A 9,282-nucleotide genomic window follows, 5' to 3' on the forward strand; every position below is an offset into this window, starting at 1 on the left:
ATGCCCGTAAAGCCTCACCAGGAAGCTGTCAGAGCATTTTAATCGGAAAGGGCAGATTGTGGTTTTACAAGGTGCATAAAGAGGACAGTTGTTTGTCCTGGTGTGTTGACACATGCAGAGCTGCTGTGTGTGATGTTCTGCGATGCTTCACATGTTTTTTCCTGTAACCGTTTCCTTTACGCAGACTGTGGAGGCATTTATTCTCTTGACCTGTCTTACAAATCTAACTAAAACACACAATTGCACAAATGAAGTAAAATCCTGAATTTATATATATATTTTTGGGAAATAGTATTTTTTTGGGTAAAATAGGATTCTTGAAGTGCACATATTTGTCTTTATAGCTCTTTCTGTATATGTATTATCTTCTTAGAAAAGATAAGTACAGCTCTACTTTTTTGGTATTTGCTGCATGCCAATGCTTGAAATGTAAGGATAATTACTTGAAATGACTTTCCTAACATTATGTGCACATAATTTGACTAAAAATTGTTTATAGTTCAAGAAAGAAACTGTAAATGCAAGATAAAAATGTGGATTTTCACAGAAGGAGCTTAAGACATTGTTCATTATTGCGGAAAAAGCTAATTCCCCATGTTGCATTAAATTTTTTTTCACATTTAGTTTTGTTTAAAGCACTCCTGGTAAAGCTGGCTTTATTCATTCAAAGGGCAGGAAGTTGCAGTAAAAAATTGTAAGGATTTGTTTACCCACGAGCATGGAGCATCAATGTAGGGATGCTAAACCCCCCCAAAAAGAAGGGCTTTGGATTCCAGCGTGTCATTTGTGATTGGATGGAGGCAAACATCTTTTTTCCCCCACTTTTTGAGTTACCTTAGAACACAAAAATGTAAAGACTAGAAACAGCTTTTGCTCAGGACTTTTCTGTAAACTCAGAATTAATCTGCAATCAGATACAACAATGGGTGCATAAACCACACTGTTTTGATGGTTTTCTGACTTTTGATGACATTTTCTGAATACATGTTTCTAACTATTTTGTATTTGTTACCTCTATTAACTTTTTTTCACCAACTCTTTTTTATTAGTAGTTTCCATTTTTTTAATTTAAAAAGGAGATACAAAGGTACAAATTTAAAAAAGTGCAGAGAACGTGAAACATAACCCCTCCCCTCTTTCCACTACTTTACCACTCATTTAAACTTACCGTAATTTGTATTATAAACCATACAATTTCAAAAGAATATCATATAGAATTAAGGTCAATCACAAAATAGTCCATCATTAGTGAAATCTAATTTCTCCATATAATTTAAGATGGGATAGCATAAAAATCTTCTGTTTTTCTCCAAAACCAAATAGTGCATGAGATCATAAATCCACATCTTAATAGCTGATGGGCCTTTGCAAACTTTTAGGTAACCTTTCCTGTCTATTCCTTACATGTTAGTTGTAAAGCTTTATAGCTTTACTTGCAGATCAACAAAAAAAGTTGTCTTTGTGGAAATTGAAGACGATGTGTTAAAAATTTCATGCACAAATAATACAGTAGTGGGAAAAAAATTGCGGCATTAAAAACATTATTAATAATAATAAAAAAATATGATGAGAAATTTAGTACTAGGAATAATCCCAATATTCAAACCGTGGTTAATTCATTTTATTGTTGTTTTTTTTTTACATTTTCAAAAAGGTGCCACATAACACCACTTAATAGGATTTCAAATCCTTTTCTAAAACTACACAAATTGCAAAATGCTGTTAAAACAAATTCTAAAGCAAAGAATGATCAGAAAGAAAAACACGAAAAAAACACATTTTTACCCTACACCTTCATTTAATGTTATTAAATCTTTGTTGTAAATAAAACTTTGAAAACATGGATAATAATCATAATAAACACAACTATATTTTAGTCAGAATATGGATTATATTCAAAATCATGTTGTGCATGTAAATGTAAAAGTTGGTTCAAACCTCAATTTGGTTCAAACCTCAATTTTATGTAGTTTTGCTTTGGTTCGATATATATTTTGTGTATTACAAAATAACAAACAAAAAAGAGAAAAATTGTTTTTTAATTTGCTAATAAGCGAATAACAATGAAGATCAACCATTCAGTTAGCTTAAATTAAGCCTGGTGTAAAATGATTAAACAATAAAAAATAAATCCTTCATCGTAAACCTGTTGGTTTGCAGTAAGAGGGGTTACCGCCTTTTGTTGTAACTGCAGATGAAATTGTTGCTGTATTTTGCAACAATTCCTTTTCCCCGCAATTCATTTCAATTGCGTAACATACGATTAGGATTTAAACCGAGAATTTTGGTATCCCTAGTAGTTAGCATTAATGCTTACTCAGCATGCACATTTCATAGAGACCTAAAAGAAATCTAAGCCAAAGAAAATAACATTAGCAAACATTAGTCTCATGGAGGAACCGTTTAATGAATGCCCAGTTCTCTGGGGCTCTGATAATCTGAAGTCTAGCCAGTAATTTGCTGCATGTGACATTTCAGTGATTAATGCAGGCCCAGCATACTTGTGTCAACCTCCTGGACCCTCTGACACAAGGTCTCATCGCTTGCTGACTTGCACATGGCCTGACATTACCAGCCAGGCGCTCTGGAATAAGAGGCTAGAACATTGTTTTTAAATAATGTATGGAACATCATATTCACTGAGGTGTACCAGCTCCCAAAGGAATACCTGCCCCTTGTGTTTCAGGAGATTTGAAATCAACGAGTGGAGATTTATTCCAGACGTAAATATACAACTTGTTTTAACCTAAGAACCTCAGATTAAAATATATATTAAAATAAAGGTGTATGTTTGTGCTCCATGAAAAATGTTAGTATATCTTTGACAATTAGATGCATCATTGCATTCAGTAACAGGTCTATGATTACATTTAAATGTCCACAGTGGCAGGAGCAGGAATCTATTCTAATGGGACTCATTGCAGCCTGATCTGCTCCATCTGTAGTAAAGCATGTTTGTTTTTTTCCCTCACACATGGAGACAAATATATAATCTATATCAATCAGCTCGACCTGGTAGAGTGTGAGAGAACAAACAGTCTGGGCATTTTGTGAGCCACTTCAAAAAAACGTTAAAAGTGGCTCTTTTTTTTTTGGGGGGGGGGGGGGGGGGGGGTTTGTTGACTCTTAAGCAACCTAAAATGTTATTATTTAATTGAGTATTAAAAGTATGAAAACTTGAAATTGGCGGAGACGGGTGAAAACAAAGAGCTTTTAATTCATCTTCATCTGTGTCAGATGTTGGATTCTAGAAATTCAAAACGCTAAAACAAGGGTAGGAGGATGAATGTCACTGCCTGAGTTCATGGACATTTGTGCAAGTGTCCATGAAGCTGAGCCCTTCACCCTAAAGTAGAGTTAAAATGCTAAAAGAAAAAAAAAAAAGAGACATTTTGATTATGCCCAATCAACAAAGCTAACTAGAAACACAAGAAAGTTGCACAAGCCAGTAATTTTTGAAGAACGAAGACAATAAACCTACAGGAGCCATGCTAAAGCTAACACGCTAACGACCGACCGGTACAGAATCAAAGATGGGCGGGGCTTTTTTCGTCACCGGTGTGAAAGCAAAGTCTAAGAGGCCATTCAATTGGCTGAAAGTGAGCACGCCTGTTTTGCTGATGAGTTTGATTGACAGATTCATTAGCCAATGGTGACATTAGTTAACCTGCCCATCTTTGATTCATAATCAAAGATGGGCAGGTTAGCATGTTAGCTTTAGCATGGCTCCTGTAGGTTTATTGTCTTCGTTCTTCAAAATTTACTGGCTTGTGCAACTTACTTTCTTGTGGACTTTGAAGCAAGGCAACAGTGGTTGAATGCTGTTGGCATTGAATGCAGAGGATTGTCTCCTGGTGATGGGATTTGCAATGAATGTTTCACTCAGGATAGATGCTAATACTTTATCCTTATTAGCTATGATGCTACTCATCCAACACCAGTATATATGTTTAAAAAAAATGTATTTGTCTGAATTAAATTTTTATATATCTTTTACAGAACGATTTGTGTATGTTTAGTCTGTTTTAATGTCATGAAGTTCTTTTTACAATCTTTATGCTTTGTGGTTGTTTGTGGTAAAAAACGTCCACACTTTAGATGGGGTGCTGCAAAACAATTAATAAACTATTAACAAAGTTAATTAATACATTTGTAAAGCTTATAAGCAGTTTAGTAATATGGATTTAGAAGACAATGGTCTGACTTTAGATGTTAATAAATCTTATTAACACTTTCAGGTATTTGCAAGACATCTATAATGCTAATAAATATCTTACTAGCATCTGACACATTAATAAAGCCTATTAATTTGTTACGTTAGTTAATAAAACTTATTAAGCTTATGAACACTTAGGCTTGTGTCAGGCATCTATAATGCTAATAAATATCTTACTAGAACCCCAAACAATAATAATACTTCTTAATTTGTTAACAAAGGTTGTTAATAAATCTTATTAAGCTTATTAACACTGACACATTTGTTAGGCACCTATAATATCAGTAAATGCATCATTAGCATCTTGAAAACATCCTAATAATAATGCTTGTAAATGTGTTAACTAAGTAATTTAATAAACCTTATTAGACTTATTGTACTAATAAATGTCTTACTAACACCCTATAAATTAATTTACAATGCTTGTTAATGTGTTAACAAAGCTTGTTAGGGAATCTTAATATAAAGTGTTACCATATAATGTTTTAATATGTGCTTTACGCCCTTTGGTTGGGGCAGTCATTGAAGGGTTAATACGGTGGCCCTGAAGTGCAAACCATTCAACAAATCACTCGATACAAAAACATTTTTAAGATCACAGCAACTATTTAAAAAGCAGTATTACATTTTAGAAAAACAAAACAAAATTTCAGAAACCAAAACATAAAAAAGAAAAAAAAGAAAAAAACATTTCAGAAAACAAAATTCATTTCCAGAAAAAAAAAGAAATATTAAAAAATGAAAACATTTCAGAAAACAAAATTAATTTCCCGAAAAAAAAAGAAATATTAAAAAATGAAAACATTTCAGAAAAAAATGAAATATTAAAAAATGAAAAACATTTCAGAAAAAAATGAAATATTAAGAAATGAAAAACATTTCAGAAAAAAAAATGAAATATTAAAAAATGAAAAACATTTCAGAAAAAATGAAATATTAAAAAATGAAAAACATTTCAGAAAAAAAATGAAATATTAAAAAATGAAAAACATTTCAGAAAACAAAATTAATTTACAGGAAAAAAAATGAAATATTAAAAAATGAAAAACATTTCAGAAAAAAAATGAAATATTAAAAAATGAAAAACATTTCAGAACACAGAATGAATTTCCAGAAAACAAAACGAAATCTTCAAAAATGAAAAACATTTCCAAACCGGAAGAAGCAGGTACTATGGGACAACGCTGATTGGATGATGATGTTTGTCAATCATTTGAACTACAAATCGTCCAAACAACAATGTACCATAATAATCCACGTATTTCCCATTTATATATTAAATCAAAAATGCAGCAAACAGATAATGAAGGTTTAAATTATTTTTTGAATATTTCGTCTGAAGCAGAACGGTCACCCGGAAGTAGTTTGTGTGGCTGACGTCCGTTCCGCAGGTAAACAATGAAAGGAAAGGACGATAAAACGTTAACTTAAACTTTAATCTTTGAATATTTAGCGGATGTGATGACAGAACGCACGCAGAAATGTCAACACCAACCAGGTTTACAAATGTTTCGAAATTTCTGTGGGAGGATTCTGTCTGAAGCAGCAGTTGCGAAGAAACGGGTGTTAAAGACGGCGCACATCAGGAAATGCAGTCCCGCCATCCACAGATAAGGTATGGAGGCACATTTGTTTGATGTAATAAATGTAGCGTTAAACGTGATTTCTAGGTGGGTGTTTACAGACAGATCCAAGATCCTTCAGTCATACGTTAATGACAGGTTACCTCATCAGCTGGAGAGGGGGGGGGGGGTCACGTGGGCAGGATTCTCAGACAGGTGTACCAGCCGCATAAATCAGCAAAGCTGTCAGGTAAACTGCAGCAGTTTGTGTCTCAGAATAACATTTATGAATGCTTCTTATTCACACTATTAAGATCTGTGACTTTAGAGTGTGTCAGTGCATAGAAACATGACAGTAAATGACTGGATGTGCACATCATCAGACACGTCCAGGTGTGTAACTAAAGGTGGCAAAGTCTGTAGTCTAAAAAGATTCTTTAAAAAAAAACGTTTTAGTCTTTCAGGCAGAGGAGGAATACCAAATTGTTTTAGAATGTATTTTTATAAGACTGAAATAATGTATTTTATTCTGAGTTTGGTGTTTTGACCCCTCCCTAATGAATTTCTGGTTTAACCCATTTTCTCCTCATTTTGATGAACTCTACTTTTTCCTGAATGAAAGATGAACGGTAGCTGATGTTTTTCTGTCAGGGATTTTTAATTTATTAATTTATCTCTGTCAGGGATTTCAAGAGCTGCAGTCCAGTGCAGAGGAAGCTGCAAGCATGTACGAGCAGGAACTGGGGTCCCCTTACCTGTGCATCTTCCTCTGGATGTGATGCTGAGCAGCAATGTGGACAAACTTCCCTGACATGACTCTTTTTGATATAGTTGTTAAGCACAAACAGACTTTTCCCAGATGCATTTTTTCCTCTAATAAATGTGACTGACAGGTACGCTGAGTAAATGCTGAATGTAAACGTAACATTTGATTGACTGCATGAAGAAGCCCATAAAGGAAAATCCACAACTGTTTCTTTGTTTCTGTTATTGAATAACGTATTCATGTTAAGTTTTCAATAAATATACTGCATTGCTATGAAACAAATTTGTTTATTTTTATATCCATTATTACAATCCTCACGTCAGCATTCAGTTTTTTCATTGACAAAGAAACATTTATAAACAACAGCTTTGAAAATCAAACATCAACTTTGTTAATAAAGCTTTAAAACCTAAAATGGTAAACATGGAAAAACTCCTAAATGAAGCAACCCTAATATGAACATTTTAAACTGGAGTTTTGCTTAAAGGAACATTAAGTTGTTTGGAGTTGTACAAGTGTTTGATGCGATTCCTCAGATGTGATTTCCAGATCATCAGCCCGACACTAAAGCCAGGAATTGTGCTTCGTTTTTCACTCCCCACTGCATCATTTACAACTAATCCGGCTTATGCAGCAGGTTAAAGACTTTTTTTAAAGGACCTGCAACTTAAAAAAAAAAAATTAGATATTAAGGTTAAATAATATTTATTGATTACATTGCACATAAATCCTGGTGACTTGCCTGTACACTGCACAATGATATGAATGACTTTAGTCTTCTTGTATTCCCATGTAGAGCTGCCATCTGTTCTTCTGCAGCACAAACCTTTCTGGAACTTCGCTTTGAAAACTTCACCTGCAGAAATATCACATGTTAATTCAATTAAGTATTTTATAAACTTTTAAAATTTATTTCTAAGTGTCAGTATATGTACATGCATGGTTCAAAAATATACAATACACTTTAATATTATTTCCCATAATTACTTGTTTACTGATTTCAGTCTTAAAGTCGATTTTTAGCAACACTGATGCCATAGAATTACTGTAATTACTGTATAAATCACAGAATCAGGCTGGCTCGGAGCTTTTTCTCTCATGTTGTCACCGAAAACGGGAACGGCTATCATGTGAAGACGGTTCGTCTCCATCGGGTTCTTTTTGCGCATGCGCAAGATAAAAAGAAATTATCTTTTCAAAGCAGCACTTTAACATCCTAAAATTAACATCCTTAGAGACATGTGACTGACAAAAGAAAAGATCACAGAATTGAGTCTTACCTGAAGATGATTGACAGCGTGAACCTCGCAGCCGTAGACATCAGCGCACAGCGTTCAAAGTAAAAGTGCTCACAAACTACTTCCGGGTGATCGTGTGTCAGGCGAAATATTAAAAAAACAATTTAAAAGTTCATTAACAGTTTGCTGCAATTTTTATTTGATATATAAATGGGAAATACGTGGATTATTATAGTACATTGTTGTTTGGACGATAAAATCCGGCATCGCTTCATTTAAAATACTTTTCAGTTCAAATGATTGACAAACATCATCATCCAATCAGCGTTGTCCCATAGTACCTGCCTCTTCCGGTTTGGAAATGTTTTTCATTTTTGAAGATTTCATTTGTTTTCTGGAAATTCATTCTGTGTTCTGAAATGTTTTTCATTTTTTAATATTTCATTTTTTTTCTGAAATGTTTTTCATTTTTTAATATTTCATTTTTTTTCCTGTAAATTAATTTTGTTTTCTGAAATGTTTTCATTTTTTAATATTTCTTTTTTTTCCTGGAAATTAATTTTGTTTTCTGAATTTTTTTTTCTTTTTTTAATTTTTTTTTTTAAGTTTTGGTTTCTGAAATTTTTTTTTGTTTTCTAAATGTAATACTGCTTTTTAACTTTTTTTTTTTTTTTTAATTGTTGTTGTGATCTTAAAAATGTTTTTGTATCGAGTGATTTGTTGAATGCTTTGCACTTCAGGGCCACCGTAGGTTAATGATCATTCAGGCAACACTTGTCAGGCAACATGTAGTCAACAATAGTCTTCAGGGATGTCATCATCCCTGAAGACTATTGTCACCGATGCTTCAAGTTGTTGCCATAAGGTAGACATAGAGTCCCTTTGGCCCAGAAAAACATAAAGGGGAAATCGTTCAATCCCCTCTGCAGAAACTGCTTGAAATACTTCATTGGGTTGTGTGTTTATTGTTTTCTGCACTATGTATTTTAGGAATGTCCATAAAGCTTGAGTGTTATTTTAATTTTACATGGCTTTGTTGAGTCATTTTAGAAGATAGTTTCAGTTTTTTTGCTGATTTTAAATTTGAATAATAGCAGAAATTTGTAATGCTGTTTCTTCTTCCATATGTTTTTCATCTTTAATTGAGTCTAGCGACAGATCATGATGAGAGACTCCACTGTAATTGGATCTTTGCAAACATGGGATACCACAAGACAGACAGGAAATAAAAAGAAAGCTTTTTACCTCCTCTTACTATGCCGTTGAGTGAGGGACTTGCTTGGCAAGCACATGCTGGACTCTCTGATATCTCCATCCATTAAAGTACCAGTTTGATTGAATTGATCTAATGGCTTTTCTCTGTATAGTTGACTGAAATCTGTAAAACTATGATTTCCTTCTGTGGCTTTATCCAGAACAAAAGCAGTTTTGCTTTTGCAGCTTCAATGGTGCGAGTTCTTGATGAAAATTTAAACGATCCAACAGTATTTTTTGTGACTT

General features: G+C 33.4%; 2 long non-coding RNA genes across 3 annotated transcripts; one reads left to right on the forward strand and one right to left on the reverse strand.

Annotated features, from left to right (window-relative positions):
• The first annotated feature begins 5,106 nt into the window (after nucleotides 1–5,106).
• Nucleotides 5,107–6,751, forward strand: LOC144988910 (uncharacterized). Its single transcript, XR_013652994.1, has 2 exons — nucleotides 5,107–5,831; nucleotides 6,462–6,751. It is a non-coding gene; the product is annotated as an uncharacterized LOC144988910 (long non-coding RNA).
• A 60-nt stretch (nucleotides 6,752–6,811) lies between these two features.
• Nucleotides 6,812–7,911, reverse strand: LOC144988911 (uncharacterized). 2 transcript variants are annotated; one of them, XR_013652997.1, is made up of 3 exons: nucleotides 7,825–7,911; nucleotides 7,293–7,400; nucleotides 6,812–7,210 (listed from the first exon to the last, which is right to left on the reverse strand). It is a non-coding gene; the product is annotated as an uncharacterized LOC144988911 (long non-coding RNA). The 2 variants fall into 2 exon arrangements; XR_013652996.1 differs by lacking the exon at nucleotides 7,825–7,911 and adding an exon at nucleotides 7,600–7,811.
• Between the last annotated feature and the right edge of the window lie 1,371 nt (nucleotides 7,912–9,282).

The sequence above is a fragment of the Oryzias latipes genome, chromosome 21, assembly GCF_053564925.1.
Source record: "Oryzias latipes strain Hd-rR chromosome 21, Olatipes_Hd-rR_3.1".
In the NCBI taxonomy this organism is placed as follows: Eukaryota; Metazoa; Chordata; class Actinopteri; order Beloniformes; family Adrianichthyidae; genus Oryzias; species Oryzias latipes.